This window comes from Crocodylus porosus, unplaced genomic scaffold, assembly GCF_001723895.1.
Source record: "Crocodylus porosus isolate Cpor-Errol unplaced genomic scaffold, CroPor_comp1, whole genome shotgun sequence".
Lineage (NCBI taxonomy): Eukaryota > Metazoa > Chordata > Crocodylia > Crocodylidae > Crocodylus > Crocodylus porosus.
In genome coordinates this window covers 918355-935938 of record NW_017728923.1, presented here as the reverse complement: position 1 = coordinate 935938, position 17584 = coordinate 918355, and the positions used below count along the sequence as shown (strand labels likewise).

Sequence of the window (17584 nt, the reverse complement as noted above, 5' to 3'; positions counted from 1 at the left end):
AGGAAGGAGCACTGGGGGTGGGAGGGGTCATAAAACCCCAGCCAGGTGCCTATCCAGTCTCCTCTTGAAGACCTCCAGGGAAGGTGAGAGGACCACCTCTCTGGGAAGCCTATTCCAGGCTCTGGCCACCCTTACGGTGAAGTAGTTCTTCCTAATATCTAACCTAAACCTATCTTCCCTCAGCTTGTGGTCAGTGTTCCTGGTGACTCCAGGGGGGGCCCTGGCAAACAGACTTTCCCCGAGTCCTTGCTGGTGGCCCCTGATAACGTTGTAGGCAGCCAGAAGATCCTCCCTCAGTCTCTTCTTGCGGAGACTGAAAAGATTCAGGTCCCTCAGCCTCTTCTCATAGGGCTGGCCACAGAGGCCCCTGACCATATGAGTGGCCTCCTCTGGACCCTCTCCAGGTTCTCCATGTCCTTCTTGAAGAGCGGCACCCAGAACGGGACACAGTACTCCAGCTGTGGCCTGACCTGTGCCGCATACAGGGGGAGAAAACCCTCTCTGGACCTGTTAGTGATGCCCCTGTTGATGCAGGACAGGGTGTGGTTGGCTCTGCCTATTGCTTCGTTGCATTGGCGACTCATTTTCATCCTGGAGTCAATCATGACTCCAGGATCCCTCTCTGCCTCTGTGCTGCCGAGAGGGACAGCCCCTAACCTATAACCATAATGCTGGTTCCCCCTCCCCAGGTGCAGCACCCTGCACTTGTCCTTGTTGAACCGCACCCTGTTCAGATCCGCCCACTTCTCTAACCTATCCAGATGTGGCCCCTGCCCGCTGATGTATTCACTTTACCCCACAGGTTGGTGTCATCAGCAAACTTGAACAGGGTGCTCTCCACAACCTTGTCCAGGTCGCTAATGAATATGTTGAACAGCACCGGCCCAAGGACCGAGCCCTGGGGGACTCTGCTGCTCACACCCTCCCAGGTCGACATCGACCTGTCCACCCCCACCCTCTGGGTGTGCCCTTGGAGCCAGTTTGCCACCCATGTGACTGTGCATTTGTCAATGCCACAGTCCCTCAGCTTGCCCACCAGAATTGGGTGGGACACTGTGTCAAAGGTCTTCTGGAAGTCCAAGAAGATGACATCGACTTCCTCCTTCACACCTAAGCTCTTTGTTACCTGGTCATAGAAAGGGACCAAGTTAGTCAGGCAGGATCGGCCTGGCATGAACCCATGTTGGTTACCCCTCAACATCACTTCCCCTGCAGGGCTCTCGCAAATGTGGCCCTTGATAATTTTTTCAAAGACCTTCCCCAGGATAGAAGTGAGGCTACCTGGCCTGTAGTTGCCAGGCTCTTCCTTCCTCCCCTTCTTGAAAATAGGGACCACATTGGTCCTTTTCCAGTCCTCAGGGACTTGGCCCGAGCACCAGAAGTCCTCGAACAGCCGTGCCAATGGCTCCGCAATGACACCAGCCAATTCCCTCAGCACCTGTGGATGAAGGTCATCCGGGCCCGCCGACTTGGACACATCTAAGCCCTCCAGGTAATCCTTAGCTAGGTCTGAACTAACAGTTAGGGGACTCGCATCCTTCCTGGGCCTCTCTACGCTATCACCTGAGAGCACCCCATTGTCAGCAGAAAGGAACACAGAGGCAAAGAACTTGTTGAAGAGTTCTGCCTTCTCTCGCGCGTCTGTCACCGACTGCCCTGCCCTGCCCTGCCCTGCCCTGCCCTGCCCTGCCCTGTTTCGTAGGGGTCCAGTGTTACCCCGAGACTTCTTCTTGCTACCTATATACATGAAGAAGGACTTTTTGTTATCCATAATTGCAGAAATTAATCTAAGCTCCGGTGCTGCTTTAGCCTTTCTCACCAAATCCCTACAAGCTCAGGTCAGGGAGGTATACTCCTCCTTTGTCCCTACCCCCTGCTTCCACTGCCAGTATGGTTTTTTCTTTGCCCTCAGGCCAGCCTGGATATCCGCACTCAGCCATGAAGGTTTCTTGGACCTTTTTCCCGCCTTCCTGCACAGAGGAATTGCATCCTGCTGTGCCCCAAGGATAGCCTCCTTGAGGAAGGACCACCTTTCCTGGACCGCCATACTAGCTGCCACCTGGGCTCCGAGTGCCTCCCTGACTACTGCCCTGAGCACATTGAAGTTGGCTTTCCTAAAAAGTCAAACATTTGCGCTGTGCTAATTACCCTCCCCACCTTTCTCTGAATAGCAAACTGGATCATTTCATGATCACTGTCCCCTAGCCTCCCTTGTACTAGAACATCCCACACCAGGTCATCCCCAGAGGCTAACACCAGATCCAGTATGGCGCTTGGGGACGAGTACCTCCTGCATGAGGTGTAGGTCCTGTATGCACGTCAGGAACCTTTGTGAGTGGCTAGACCTGACCGACTGCTCCTCCCAGTTAATGTCAGGGTAATTCATATAACCCATGACCACAACATCCTTTGCACACACGGCCTCCCCTGGCTGCCTGGAGAATTCCAGATCCAGCTCTTCCTCCTGATGTGGTGGCCTGTAGTAAACCCCTACCACCAGATCCCTCTCCCCCTGCCCTCCTTGAAGTTTGACCCAGAGGGTCTCACTTAAGCCTTCCTCTGGTCCCATTTGGAAGGTGGAACTGGTATACTGTTCTCTAACATAGAGTGGACCCCCCCCACAAATTTTTCCCCTTCCTATCTCTTCTGAACAACCTATAGCCCTCTATGTCTAATGCCCAGTCAAATGTTTCATCCCACCATGTCTCCACAAGGCCAACCAGGTCGATTTTACTACTTACAAGCAGGAGAGCAAGCTCCTCCTGCTTGTTCCCCATGCTTCTTGCATTAGTGAAGAGACACCTTAATCCCCCCAAGGGAGCCCTGGGCACCCCCCCTACCTGAGAGACAACTGGTCCCTTGGTATATCCCTGAGCTCTTACCTAGGCAGGTCCTACACCTGGTTGAGTTTTCTCTTGCTTCTGTGGATCCCCATCCCCCAATGAACTTAGTTTAAAGCCTGCTGGAGGAGGTCAACTAGCCTGTAAGAAAACAAACTCTTACCTTTGGGGGAGAGATGGAGACCATCATGCCCCAGGACGCCCTCTGCTCTGAAGTGCGGGTCATGGTCTAGGAAGCCAAATCTAGCATGATGACACCAACTCCGGAGGTGCCGGTTCACCTCATGGATGCAGGCGCTCTGCCACTGACGGCCTCCACCAACTGGGAGGAGGGACGAAAAGACCACCTGGGCCCCCAACTCTCTAAGCTTGGCCTCCAGAGCCCTGTAGTCATCCATGATCTGGTCCGGACTACTCCGGGCCGCATCATTGTTTCCCTCATGGATAAGGACCATAGGATAGTAGTCAGAAGGCCAGACGAGGTCAGTGATCTTCCCTGTGATGTCCCCAATCTTGGCTCCTGGGAGACAGTACACTTCTCTCACATTGGGGTCCATGCGGCGAATGGGTCCCTCTGTTCCTCTGAGGAGGGAGTCCCGTCCTCAGAGGGGATTGCATATTGCTCCTTGATATACAGCACCACACCCCCATCTTTCCGTCCTTCTCTATCCTGCCTGTAAAGCCTATGGCCTCTAATGCTAACTGCCCAGTCGTGGGATGAATCCTACCACGTTTCTGTAAGCCCTATTATGTCTGGGTTTGAACCAGCTATTCTGAGGGCGAGCTCCTCCTGTTTGTTCCCCATACTACAAACATTGATATATAGGCATTTAAGGCCTTGCATAGCTGCATGTGCCACCCCCTGATTTGGGAGACTGTCTGGACCCCTGTTTCTTACCTGGGCACTCCTTGCATTTGTCACCTGTCTTGCTTGGGTGGTGTCTCCTTGTCTTCCTGCGGCCCCCTCCAGGATTAGTGTCAGGTTGATTGGCCTATGGTTATTTGAGTTATCCTACTCACCGTGTCTGAATATTGATACAACATTAGCACTCAATTTTTCTGTAGTTTTCTTGCTATTCCATGATTTATTGAATAGCAGAGATCTCCTAAACCAGCTCCTCTTGGGTCCATTTTATCTAGGCCTTTAATTTAATTTTTTTTATGTCTAGTAGTTGTTTTCTATATTTCTCCTCAGTTACAGATGCATTGGGAAGATCTTTTTCATATGATATAACCACATCATTCTGCTTCTTTCCAAATGCAGGATGAAAATAGTTCTTGAATACCTCTGCCTGTTCTGTGTCATTAACATTTTACTATCTCACCCTAGTAATAGGAGTATACCCCTGCTAGGATTTCTTTTGTTCTTAATATCCTTTAAAACCCCCTTGTTTTTATTGTCCTTAGTCCTGTCAGCTATGGATTTTACTCCTACATCTTCCATTTTCCTTCTCACTTTTCAGCATTTCATCAATACGAATGAAAAACTGTAGCTATCTATTCCTCTTATATCAATTTTAACCTAATTCTTACTTTCACTTCACTACTGAATCAGCCTTGTCCTTTTTCTTGATAATGGAATCATTTAATTATCTCTTAAAGAACTCCCAATTTTCATTCATGCTTTTCCACCTAATTTTTTCCTCCCAATTGATTATTCCTATAATTTTCGGCTAAAGTGCTCTTGGGGATGTTTATCAGTGTTCTGCAGTGCCTGGTCCTTCAGCTATGTACAACAGTGACTTTTGCAGTAACTGTACAGGTGTTTTCTGATCCCTACAAAGGAATGCCCTAGCAGAGAGGCTGTTGAGTTCCTCTGAAGGCATCTGCATGGAGATTTTTACTGAAAAATGAAGGGGAGCTTTTTTTGTCTCTTGTTTAATTTTCCCATAGTGAAATGTGAATGCTAAGGCTGGTATCTATGCTAAAGATGGTGCTGGGATGCTTCCAGAATGAATCACTGCACAGCAACTCCATGGACTGCATACATCTCTCTGAATTAACATTGCAAACCCTGGCCAGATCACTCCCTCCCAGAGAGAGGAACCCACAAGAAGACAAAAGCTAGACAGAATATACCACTGCTTCCTACGCCACTGTGTGGGGGTGGTTGCTCCAAGCAAATGTTTTGAGATCCCTAGAGAGATTGTACAGATCAGTTACATTGCCCCAGGTTTTCAGATACCAGTTCCAAGATTACTGTCGTAACCCTCCCGTATACCAGTGTCTTATGGACTTTTGTAAACTCTACTGGAAACACTTATGTAAACACTACTGTAATGTCCCAACACCTCAACAGCTTTGCTGTGTTTATCCTCTCAACACTCTGGAAGGGAGGGAAGTGCTGTTTTCCCTGTTTTACAGGTAGGGATCTGAAGCACAAAGATCTCCCCAGCAGACCGTCCTCCTTTGGATGGGTGAAATCAGCATCTCACCCCATTACAAAACTCCAAGCTCAAGGAGGTAGCATGGAGGCAAGCCTACATCATGCTGCCAGGGCAATAGGCCTCTGCTGTGTGCACATAAAGCCCAGAAAGGTGGTGAGGATGCATTGGATATGCCCAACACCCCATTCTTAAGCTGGCTGGAAACTCAGGTCTTGGTCTTGAGTGCAGTGCCAGGTATGCCCCTAAGGGTATCCTCAGCACCCCTCTTTTGAACTGACATACCTGGAGTAAGAAGGGGTAGGCAAAGCTCTTTGCCTTGGTAGCTGGACTGAGCCCTCTGCCACTGCAGCGTAGGCACAGCTAAAGAGGACTGGACTGGATCTGGGGAGGGAAGGGGATCTACAGATCTCTTAGACCATTATGCTTCTTTAATGTTGCCTTCTGGATATACAGCCCAGTGCAGTGTCCAGGCAGGCAACAAATGCAGTAGGTTGATGCCCCTGCCTCTACTTTGAAAACCCAGAGTTTCTTGGCTAGAGGGTCTTGCTCTACCTTGCAGGGTTGTACCAATTGTCTCATGGGGTCAGGAAGGAATTTTTCCTGCAGGTGGGATTAGTATGGACTGTGAGGGGTTTGATTTCTCTGTAGTCTGGGGCACAATTTCTGATTTTGTATCTTGCAGCTTTATGTGAGGGTTTGAAGTTGTGATTGTGAGAATTACTTAAGCAATGATTATCTGTGACTGCAGGGGACAAGCTCAGTGACCTAGGAGGCCTCTTCCAGTCCTGCATTCTTTTGCTTGTTTAAGAAAAATCCAGTCTTGATTGAAGGACTCCAAATACTGGAGAATTGACCACAGTCCTGAGGTAGCAAAGCCAACTGCTGGAGATTTTTACTGAAAAATTTAGGAGCGCCTCTTTTGTCTCCCATGCAATTCGTGCATCATGAAATGTGAGTACTAAGGCTGGGACTTGTGTTAGTTAGAGGGAGAGTCTGGTTACTGTTCTGAGCTCAGCCATCCTCTCTTGCTTCCCCCTCTCTTGGCCAGAACTTGAGCTGAAGAGGCAGTTTTCCCTCCCTTTTCTGCAGCCCCTGCATCAAAGAGCGAAGGGGACACAACATGGCCCCTGTTATTTTTCTACTCCATCTCATGACTAACGTTACATATTCATAGCACGCGTCAGTATGTATTTTAGTCAGAGAGCACTCAGAATGAAATTGCACCCTTTAAAGTGGGAGATAATGTATTTCCAAGTTAGCATTTGTTATAATAATCATCTCCTTGGGAGAGATGCGCCATCTAATAGCTGCTGTGCCCCATGCATTTTGATCTTAATCACAAAATCAATTTAAGAGGAAAGTTACAACAAATGCTACAATATTTTCTCCGGCATGGTGCCATAGCTTCTTTTGATAGGATGGTGCTCAGCAGACCCTCTAAGCTGGCATTTGGGTTTGATTCCACCACTGAATAGCTGATTTCACATGGCCTTAATTATTTCAGCCTTGTGCATTTCATGTTGATGCTTACTTAAGTCAAGAACGTCCTGGTTCGTGGGGCCTGACTCCCCTTGCACTCACCCTGGTATAAATCAGGAGGAACTCCAGGATCTTTTCTCCCATGAAATGGGGATCCCTATTTCAAGGGGATGCAATGTTGGTAGAGTTTGAGATCCTAGCTGAGGCTGAGGCTGAGGTACACCATACACTGGGGCCTGCCTGGGTGGAGCTGAGGGGCCCCCATCATTCAAGATGCAGGTCCCTTTCCATCAGGGGCCTTTGTTCCTGAGATACATTATGATGTGGGAAAAGGGTCTTGCTGCTTAGGTAAATGAAACCAGGTGATTAGTAAAAGACATCCTCAAAGGCCAGATGGTGCCTGCGGGAGGTTGGCCATAGATTCTGTTACACCCCAGGCCAAACAGAGTAGAAAGAACTAGAGAGGTCACAGGAACCATATGTGATGGCCAGAACAGCTGGAATCACTCCTCATGGCCAGGCAAAGTCCTGCTGCCTGCAGGCATGAGGCGGGAGAGGAAGGGAGACACCCCAGCTTTGGGGTCAGTCTGCTGTTCTCCTTCCTTGACAGTAGCATCCCGGGGATGGAAGTTCCTCTCCATTTTCCCCAGTATATGACAGGCAGCTACACAGGCAACATAAACAGTCTTCTGGAGTAGGAATGGAGGGAGGAAGGGATTAATAACTCCAGTAGCCATTCAAAAAGGAGCCAACTGAAGAAATCCTGCCGTTTGTGACTTGACTGAGCACACAGGTCTCAGTCTCTGAGGCATAGATCAGAAGCAGCAAGATGCACACGCTTTCAGCCACCCCACAACCAAGCTTGTTTCATGTCACTGAGGCCAGCAAGGCAGCTTTGAACATTGATTTGTGTGTCATCAGAGTCTGGTCCCTCAGTCATCCCAAAGGGCCTGATCCTGGGATCCAAAGGAGAGGTCCAAAGAGGTTTGACTGCATTGGGACCTCAGGATCTGGCCTCTGCATAACACAGATCTACGGCCTTATTCATCGTGTTTCCCCTCAGTGTACAAGGGTGGACCTATAGGGATGGATGGAGCGTTTAGAGACACACAGCATCCCTTGCTTCAGGCAGGGTGCCAGTCTCTTGCTCTCAGGGGTCTGGAGGAAGTTTTTGGGAACAGCTCCTCCTGCTGGAAGGGTTTCTGGTACCTCTTATCTGAAGTAGCTGGTGCTGGCCAGTGTCAGCAACAGGCTGCCTGAGTAGCTGGAGTGTGGGTCTGATACCTGGGAAGTGCTGGGCCCCTGTGGTGTAATGCGGGGGCAGGACAGGCCCCCAGTGGTGGAAGGAAGCCTTTTCTTGAGGAAGTGGAGAAGTCTGGGCTGGGCTGTGCTGAGAATGCTGCTAGGGGGGTGTTGTGTGCTGTGTGCTGCATGGCACACAAGGGTGGTACATAATGTGAAGCCTGATAGGCTGAACATTCCATCAAGCACATTTCCTTAATTAAAAAAATGCCAGCTGCCTGGCCTGCTTGACTTAATTGGATTGAGTGTTTGGCTGGGACTCTGGCTTGTCTTTTCAGGAGGCAGCAACCTGTATGCTACCCAGCCTGGGGGCAGGGCATTAGCTGCACAGTCCAGACAGCTGCAGTGAATGCTGTGTGGGCTTTCCACTGCTAGGACCCAGTCTTGCAGCATCTGCTAGGGGCTGCTAAGGGCTGCCCTGGAGGCTTAGAGGCTGCAGCATGTACAACAGGCATGGTGTGGCACTATATAATATTGGCCCAGCTCAGGGAAGTGAGGTGGCTTGGGTGAGTGGAGGGGCAGTGTAATGTCTTCACTTCTTGGTGGGCTGTACTCCACCAATGCAATGACTGTTCTTGTGCCTGGAGCTGTGCTGAGTTGAAAGAGGATGCTAATTCCCCCTCCCTATTCTCTTCCAGTTTGACTCTGGCAAACTTCTACTGGCTCCAGGATTGGCCCACAAGATGGGCTTCAAAGAATGCGGGGATATATGAAACATTAGTGTAATTTCTGCAGCTCCAGCCCATTTCTCTGCAATTACCAACCTTGTTCAGAGGGACCCCATGAGGTATCAGTAGTAAGATGCAGCCATGCCCCTTTTAAAAACAACCTGAACTCCCATATTCCCCTGCCTGAAGCTTGAGATAATGCACTCCTTGCTCTTTTGTTGTGGGGACCTCAGAACATGCAGCCTTTCACATGAAAATGTGACATTTCCTTCTGTTTGTTCACCTTGCATGCCGCATGCAGCCCTTAGAGTATCACATTGCTATAAAAACAGCGGCGAAGGAACCACTATGCTGAGGTGGGCTCATGGCAGGCAGTGGAGGGAGGGTTGCTGGGAAAGATCACGATTGGAGCATTGATGTGGCCCTGTTTTCTTCTGCTTCTTAACTCTTCTACCCCTTTTACTTGCAGACCTGTTGCCATCATCCCCTCTAGGCTCAGCAGTGGAAAAGTGGGGTGGATGAGATGGAACCCATGGAGCTGTTGGTCTCTATGGAGGAGCTTCAGGATCAAAGTTGGAGGTGACAGGTAAGAACATCAGAGTTGGATCCCATCCTCCTGGGGCTAGATTCCCATAGACTTGCTTATGTCTGCTCAGCTGGAAGGGCAAAAAGTAGGACTTGTGAAAGTGGTGTAGCCAAGAACCAGAAGAGATACCTTCATGTAGCATATGGGCCACTTCAACTTCAAGCTTCTTTGGGATTTCTTCTTCCACGTCCCCCAGTGTAAATCAGGAGACCCTGAACCCTCAGTGGCATTACATCAGGGTGAAACTGCAGCATAGGAGAATTGGCCATTGATAGGTTACCTAGAGCAGCTGGGTCTCATCTCACAGTTGACAGAATACATGCAAGCTGGTCTCAGGGAGTTAAATTATGACCTGAATCTGCTCTCTCTACAGCTCTACACTCATGCAGCTCTCAAGGAAGTTACTTCTGATTTACATCATTGCATATAAGAGAAGAATCAGGCCCTTTCTAAGGGATTGGACATCATTTCCTGACCCATGCAACCCCTTGGAACGTGGCCCTTGAATACACATCGGACCATATATATGATGATTTGAATTTATCAGCTGAAAACATGAAGTTGACTAAAGTATCGTAAGCCCAGAGTGATTCTGCAGAGACCCAGAGCCCAGGCAGGGCTCACTGCTATGTGGATAATGGGCCAGTTTTCAAAGGTATTTAGGTACATAAAGATGTGATAGGCTCTAGGGGTTTATTTCAGAAGTGCCTTATTAGTTTAGGCAGTGAAGTCCCAGTGAAATCCAGGGGGAGCTAGGCACCAGGCTGTAGTTTCCTCTGGATGCTGCATTTAAGTGCCTAGAAACCTTGGCAGATTTGGCTCCCAAGCCAGTTTATCTAGAATGGCCAGTTTTCTAGACCTCTGGAGTCCTGCGTTGGAGCCACCAACCTTCAGGGGAACAGTAATTTCTACCAACTGAACAATTTCTACCAGGGCAAATCATGACTACAGCTGATTCTCTGCTCACATAGGCGGCCCCCAAGTGAGTTATAGCCATGTGAACCTGATGTGAAAGAAGAATCAAATCCAGCATGTTGTTCATCTTCTGATGTCACTTGTCACCATAATATCTGAGTATCTTTTGGAGTTAAGAACTGCTGCCTAAGTTACAACTGTCTACTACAGTGATTCTCAACTAGGGTGCCACAATATTCTTTTAAGGGTGCCATGGGATGTTGCTCAACATAAACACTGTTAAGTGTGTGAACACCTACACATAATTCCCAAATAAACCCAGAGATTTAAAGTAGGAGTCCGTGGTGTCAAAACCATTCTTACCTGATGTGGGCTTTCTGAGTTATTTGCAACAGAAGAATTGCTCTCTTATTTTTCCTCAGACAAGAAATGAGTGAAAGCTAAGAGCTTGCATTTTCTGAGAAGTGCCCTGGGTCTAACAAGGAGTGTCTTGAGTCAAAAAAGGTTAAGAACCCCTGGCTTAACAGGTTTTTTTTTAACATTGCTTTATTTAAAAAAATACCCCCATCTTTCACTTTGAATTTCCTAGCTTTGGTTAAACCTGGTTAAAATTCAAACATGCTGAATACATGGTGGATATTTTTTTAAAAATTCCCTTTCTTCCCATATTTTATTTGTTTGAATTTGAGTTTCTCAAGGACTTGATGACTTTCTCCCATGAACCAGTTGGAAGAAGCTTACCTTGGTCACTACATTTCAACAATCAGCCCCCACCCACAACTAATGTCAGGCCATTGTCTGTAACATTGTGATGATAATGTATCTGGCCAATGCAGATTTTAAAAGCTGTGACAAATCTGACAGTGTAGAATATAGTTTTAAAGGTTAACAACCAGGCTGTTCAAAGAAATAAAAGCTGGAAGGATACGATTTGCAGATGATCTAACAATTTGCTCTTCATTTCATAGACCCAGAACAGCAACTTGGGACCAGGTTGGTTGCAAGGGAGTTTGTTGCTGATACCATTTCTGTGCAGCACACAGCTGGACAAAAAGCACAGGAAACACTTAGGACTGGAATTAACAGCACTGAAGGCAGGACTGTTTGTGGGGAACTCAGGAGAAGGGACAATAGGGGTACTGCAGGTCAGAATTTATGTACAAGTTATGAGTAGGAGCATTGGCAGAGACAGATGTCATTCAGAATAACAACATTTTGCAGTATACTGGCTTTGCTTGGTTGGGAATGGCTGCCAAAAGCAGATCCATGGAGAATCGGGCTCTGTGGATCTGCTCCTAGGTTTGTTGTTTTCTTTAATCTGATATCAGACCAGTCTGGTTGGTGGGACACAGGCTTTGTGTTTGAGTAAACAGCATTTTCCATGCTGCAAGTCATATTCCTCAATCAGTGTAGAAGTCAGTGAAGTGATACCAGTTTACACCTGCTGGAGATTTGATGGGCCGTATCATGCAGTAAGCCTTTTACTCCATCCTACAGTAAGAGCTTTGCAATTGACTTCAAAAGGTGCAAGAACAATCTTGGATCAAGGAAGTCAGCTTCACTTGTCTACATTTTACAGTCCCCAGTGAAGCAGTGTTTAGTTGGGAGCATGAATTGATCATCAGCATCATCCTTGTCACTGTTGTCATTACAACTGCCTGTGCACAGTGCCTAGCACAGTGGGCTCCTGGTGCAAGCACTAGTACCACATGGATCATGTATTATAAGCACAGTTTTAATGGTGCAATTAAAAACATGTGGAAATATGTTCTGTTGATTTCTGGTTTTATAAACACATTTGTTTTTACCAAACCTGTATTTGCTGGCCATGAGGGTGGAGCAAGCAAGTGAAGTATCAGCAAGTGAAGACAAAACCAGTCTTCTGCCCATACCACTGCCAGTTCCACCCCTCCAGCTGCCATCCCCTTCTATTTCCTTTTTGATCAGAGTCCTGACCGTGTTTCCCTGCTATTCTTAGCCTGTAAGAATCCTGCCTCAAAGCGGGACTTGTCTCTTATTTAGCGACTCATACTTAGCACTGTCAGCCCCTTCCCCACACCAGTGTTACCTGGGCCATGCCTGGGCATGGCTGAGCTCCCAGCTAGCTTGCCCAAAGGGCTCCTCTCGCATCAGCCTGCACTTCTTGTGAAGTCCTAATGTTTGTAGCCAATTGCATGCAGCTTCTGTAGGCCAACTCATTCCCTCAGTAACTTCAGTGTAAATCTGATATCAGACCACAGCCTTCAGGAGGCTTCAGCCCTGTCTTCTTCTAAACTCATGTCTATTCTGATGCCTATTTGCACCCCAAAGGCCTTGAGTACACTGATGTTCTGTTTAAAGCCCTTCTGTGGCTCCATCACCCACTGGTGCCTTTCCATAGTCAACAGAAACAGTAGGAGTGCCACAGTTTTCAGGGCTCAGAGCTCCCATCTCATCTAGACCTCTGGTAGGCGGTTTGGGCATCTCCTGGCTCTGCTAGTGCACTATGGCCCTGGCCTGGGTGGGTCCTGGGGAGAGCAGGAGTGGCCTCACTTCTCCACTATTATGGGGGTCCTGAGCTTGCTGCTTCGTGGCTTCTGCTGTGCTCTCAGTTTGGATTCTGCAGTCGCAGGTGAAGTAGGCTCTCAAACTGAGGTAAGCCTTGTACTGCACCTACCATAACCCAGCCCAGCCCAGCCCTAGAGAATGCCTCCTCTCATTCTCAGGGAGTTTAAGTCATGATACTTTTATTCAAGGCAGCTATTGCTGAAGCCTACCCAGCAAGAGTCAGAGTGCCCCCTTCAGCATAGCTCTGCCAACAGATCTGTGGACCTGGAGGGTCAAGAGCCTTCCCCTTTGGAATCCCCTTTTCTGATCTAACCCAAAATTTGAGCTGTCTGGTTCACTCACCATTTTGCCTTCTCTTACTACTTAGATGGGCACATTCACAGGACAACTAATAGGAATAGGTCAGCCTGCAGCACACATGCCACAAATGGCACAGGCAGCCTTTCTGTATGGCAGAAGGGACAGGCAGCACAGAGGCAGATAGGGAAGGAAGCAGAAAGCAGAGCTGCAGATCAGACAGGAAATATAGGGCAGAAAGCAGAGCAGCTGACCAGGCAGAAAGCAGAGCAGCCAACTGGGCAGGGGAAGGGGATTGGTGTGGCAGTGGGAGAAGGTGTGGGGTTAATTTGTGTCATGCCTGCCATGAAGGTTGGCCCTCACTGGGCTAGAAGGGGTGTGAGTGTGCTCTCTACTGGGTGAGTTCACAACTGCTCTCCTGTGTCTCCTGAGGCCTTCACTGCAAACAGTTCAGATCCTTCTTCAAGGACTCTTGGAGCAGGAAGATCTGGGTTCTGTCCTGAGTAGTCTCAGTTCCAAGCTGCTGCCATTTTCATTGTAGCAGCAGCCTCAGGAGCCGCAGATTTGTTCCTCTGTCTTAATACCCCAGGTTTATTGTCCTCCTCTTTCCTCACCATGGATTCTCAGTGCCAGTTCAGGGAAAGTAGACTTTAGCTTCCCAGGCTGGTGCAGCTGGACTACAAGCCATGAGCACAGCTCACCATCAGAACAGTTATTTTTACCTTGTCTAGCAAAAAAAGGAAAAAAAGAAAAAAAAATTAAATAAAATAACCCACCAAAACAAACAGCCCCCAAACTCTACCCCCAAATGAGCAGCTCATCCAGCAGAGAAAGGAGCTGCTTATTGATATGAAGCAGGGCTAAAAATAACCTAAAACTCTTCATCCAGAGCTGTGAAAAATATCCTATTGCTAGGAGACCATGGTTACTGGGAGACAGACATTGCTAGGCGACACTGGTTGCCTTGGCGACAGCTGGGAGCCTAAGTCATCTGCAGTGCAGTCTATCTTTGGCACAGTGTGGTCAATAGTGATTGGGCTCCAGTGGACAGATCAGTTCCATGCTTTGCTGTTTTTTTGTGTCTGGTTGGGGAGGAGGAAGACAGGGACTGTGCTTTTTTAATAAATGCAAAGGAATGAATCAAACAAGCAGGCGCTGAGGAGAGAGATGCGGTTGCATTTGCTTTCAAGTGCTCTGAGGTTACATGGGACTGCAGGAATGGGAGCACCACAAGGGCCAATTAGATGCCAGTAATTTGCATAGAGATGAACCTGTAAAGGAGATTTGTTTTTTCCTCCAAGACGCCAGAACGTTGGGTGAGTTGAAGGGACCCACATGGTCCTTGGCGTGTTGAATCCTCTCACTTGCCTCTCCCACTTTGGGGTTAAAGCTGAAGCAGATGCCAAGATGCATAGATTTCACCAGGTGGTATAAGCATCTAGCCAGACAGACAGTGTGGGGATCTATCCTACAGCAGACCTTGGAGGTGCCCAGCAGGGTGAGGTAGCTGTGCAGCCCTGACTGCAGCAAAGTGGGGTGCAGTCTTTATGCTTCACATTGGCTCTGCTGCAGCACAAGGAACTTCTCTTAGGAGTGGGCAGGTATCGTGTAGGCTTGCTCAGGACCTCCCACAGCAAGCAGATCAGTACCTGGCCCAGAGCTCCTGCTCTCGCTTTCATCCCTCTGCCCATGTCCTATTCCATCAGCAAATTTTCCGCGCTCTGCAATTCAGGGCCAACCCATCAGTATTGCTGCTGGACCTGAGGTGGAAGGAGGGCCGTATGAGGATGAAGCAGGGGACTACCTCTATGTGCAAGAGGAACAAACAACTTTTTGACTCCAGAGACTGGGCCAGAAAGCATCCCTGATTTCCTGCTGCTTGCTTTCCACCCCCAGAAGAATGGGCAGGTCATTCCAAGAGAGACCACATAGTGGCCTGTAGGACAGGGAAGTTGGTGCTATTACAAGGGTAGAGTAGGCCCAGAGATACCTGTGATGGAGGGTAAAAAAGGTGTCAGTGTGCATGTCTACACAAGATGCTAACTATATAGTAGCCGAATAATACTGCACAGTAGTATGTCACAACACCAACAGTGCTAATACACTACTCTGCAGTATTATTAGGCTACTGCACAATAACTCCGCTTACTGCACATTTATTTAATACTTGATTATGTAAGTACTAAATAAATGTGCAGAAATCAACGTGCAGTAGTGTTTCATATAGATGTACCCAGTGAGGGGCAAGTAGGGACATATAGGGGCACACACCACAGTGCTTTGTCAGTGCAACCCTCCTTTTGGAACACAACTTTCTAGTCCCCCAGGAGATGGCTTAGTGGTGGTGTTCCTGTCTCATGGAGAGAATAATTGAGCCATGGCCATTACCCAGAGCCAGTCATGGACTCAAAGTGCTAGGGGTCATCTGGCCCAACCCCCTACATAAATGGTCCTGGAAAATGGTACATTGCTTTGCCCATGAGAATGAGTGAGGTTGTAGGGACTATACTGAGAAGCTCCCACACCTCCATGTGTTGGAGCAGGGACTTGACATTTGAGATGTGTTGGGAGAGGGGGAAGGAGGGGAAAAAGTAATTTGTGATCATGAAACTAAAAACTATCATCATGCTCATGCACAGTGAGTAACAGAATAAAGCTACCCAAGCAACTTGGGGTAGCATGGGCCTTTCCTAGCCATTGACTGCTTGCCTGCCATCTTATTTGTCTTTTAATGTAGGCATTGGGATATGAGACTCATGAAAAGGACACAGCTTTCCCTTTAAGTCTGATGGGTTTGAAGGTCTTCTAAGTGTGCCATTTGCTTTGTTAAATGCTAGTGAGTTTTTAGATTTTTCAGTCATCCTCATCTGCTGGTTATGGATGCTCTTGATGGGTTCTGGGGATGACTTCATGTTGACATCATGCAAAGAGATGCTGTGTGCCCCACTTCTGCCCCCCCTCCTGGTCACTGGTGTCAGTTTCTGATGCCAGCTAACTAGGTGCAGGAAGCAAAGCTTTTACATACAAGTGGAGTGAATGCATCAGATGCACCAAATATATCAGGTATGAACTATTTCCACTGCAGAAACCAAGGGGAGGTGATAAAAAGTTATAGGTTATTCCAGCTGTTCGAACTAATTTAGAATTAATTGGAGCCTGTTAGAACTAATTAGGGATTACAAGGCCTATTTGCAGTGGAAGAACCCTCCTGCTCCAGCCCCAGTAGCACATCTCAGCCCCATTCCTGCCTGAGTCTCATGAAAAGGATGGTTCTGCTTCCAAGCCCTGGCAGACAAATGCATGAATGTGTGGCAGTAGGGCAGGCACAGGGACTATGGTTCATTGTTCTCTCAGTCATAGACAGTTCAGGCTAACAGCCTACAGGTTGCACTAACTTGCACTGCCTGCCATTGCTTCTGTTGAGCTAGTAGCAAAAGAGGATCACTGGTGCCCTCTCATGTCTCCTCTCCTGCTCACCTGCTCCTCCATCTTCCCTTAGGGTACTGTGCCTTCTACCTCTCAGCCCTTTAAAGGCCTGTAGGTGGGAATCTACTGCTCCTGATAAGCACCACTTTCCAAACAAGAAGCGCATGATATTCTTTGGTGACTAGAGCAAAAGCCTGCCCCATAGGAGTCAGTAGGAAATCTTCTGTTGGCCCCACTGAGCCTGGAATTTAGCTCAGAGTGCCAGGTACAGACAGGAAGGAGGGCTGTGTTACGGATTTTTATCCCACTGCATATCCCTTCCTCTGTCTCCCTCTGCTATACATTGTGACAGAGATCAGAGACCCTTTAAGGATCCACAAGAGGCTGCTTGGCAGCATGCCTAGTGGGGCAGAATCAGATCCCTGGTGGATTCCCAGCTGAGCACATTTAAAAAGGGCCCCAGCTGAGCAAGAAGGGGAGCCTGGCAGAGAATGTTCCTTCTGGGAGATACTGGAGAAGCTTTATGGCCTGAATTGAAAGGGCAAGGGCACTTCCTCTTGATTTCCTTTGTGAAGGATTGTGAGCAGAAGTTCCCAAACTTTTTGTACTGAAGGAAAATTCCAAATAATAGGGTGGTTTGTTTGAGCTCTGAAAGGTGTGGCCGAAACTCACACTAAACCAGCTGGCAGAAGGTGCGACCAGCTGCTGGACTGGGGCTTTGAAACTGCTATTTATTGCACTGTAGTGGCTGTATTGGGTAGAATTATTTGCAACCCTGCTGTCCATGAGGTCAGGGCAGCCCTTGATACAGAGATGGGCATTGGGTCCTGCCCTTGTAGCCGGATCCCTGGGGACTCTTGGACCTCTGCAAGGCCACATTGACTTCACTGGAGCACTGCGTGCCTGGGTCTGAGAACTGCTGCAGAGAACTGTGTGCATGAGCATAGCAGTTGCTTCCAGGAGCAATCCCATTTACTTTGGGGCCCTGCTCATAGTGTGTGCCACCTTGGGCCCTTCAGTTCAATTGGTCTCCCTGGTCACATCAGATCATTAGAGTCAAAGCTCCTCTTACCTAGTGGCCCATGGTGGCCATAAAGCATATCAGTTTCTGTTGCTAAGAAAATAGTCCTCAGTAAA

The 17584-nt window shown here is 48.3% G+C and overlaps 1 protein-coding gene across 2 annotated transcripts in view; it reads left to right on the top strand.

The window, feature by feature from the left end:
• FBXL16 (F-box and leucine rich repeat protein 16) overlaps positions 1–17584 on the top strand; it is a 198848-nt gene that overhangs the window by 112240 nt on the left and 69024 nt on the right. For both annotated transcript variants that reach the window (XM_019539858.1, XM_019539860.1), the window contains one exon: positions 9146–9262. The gene's annotated coding sequence lies outside the window, so the exon portion shown is untranslated. The remainder of the gene's footprint in view (positions 1–9145; positions 9263–17584) is intronic.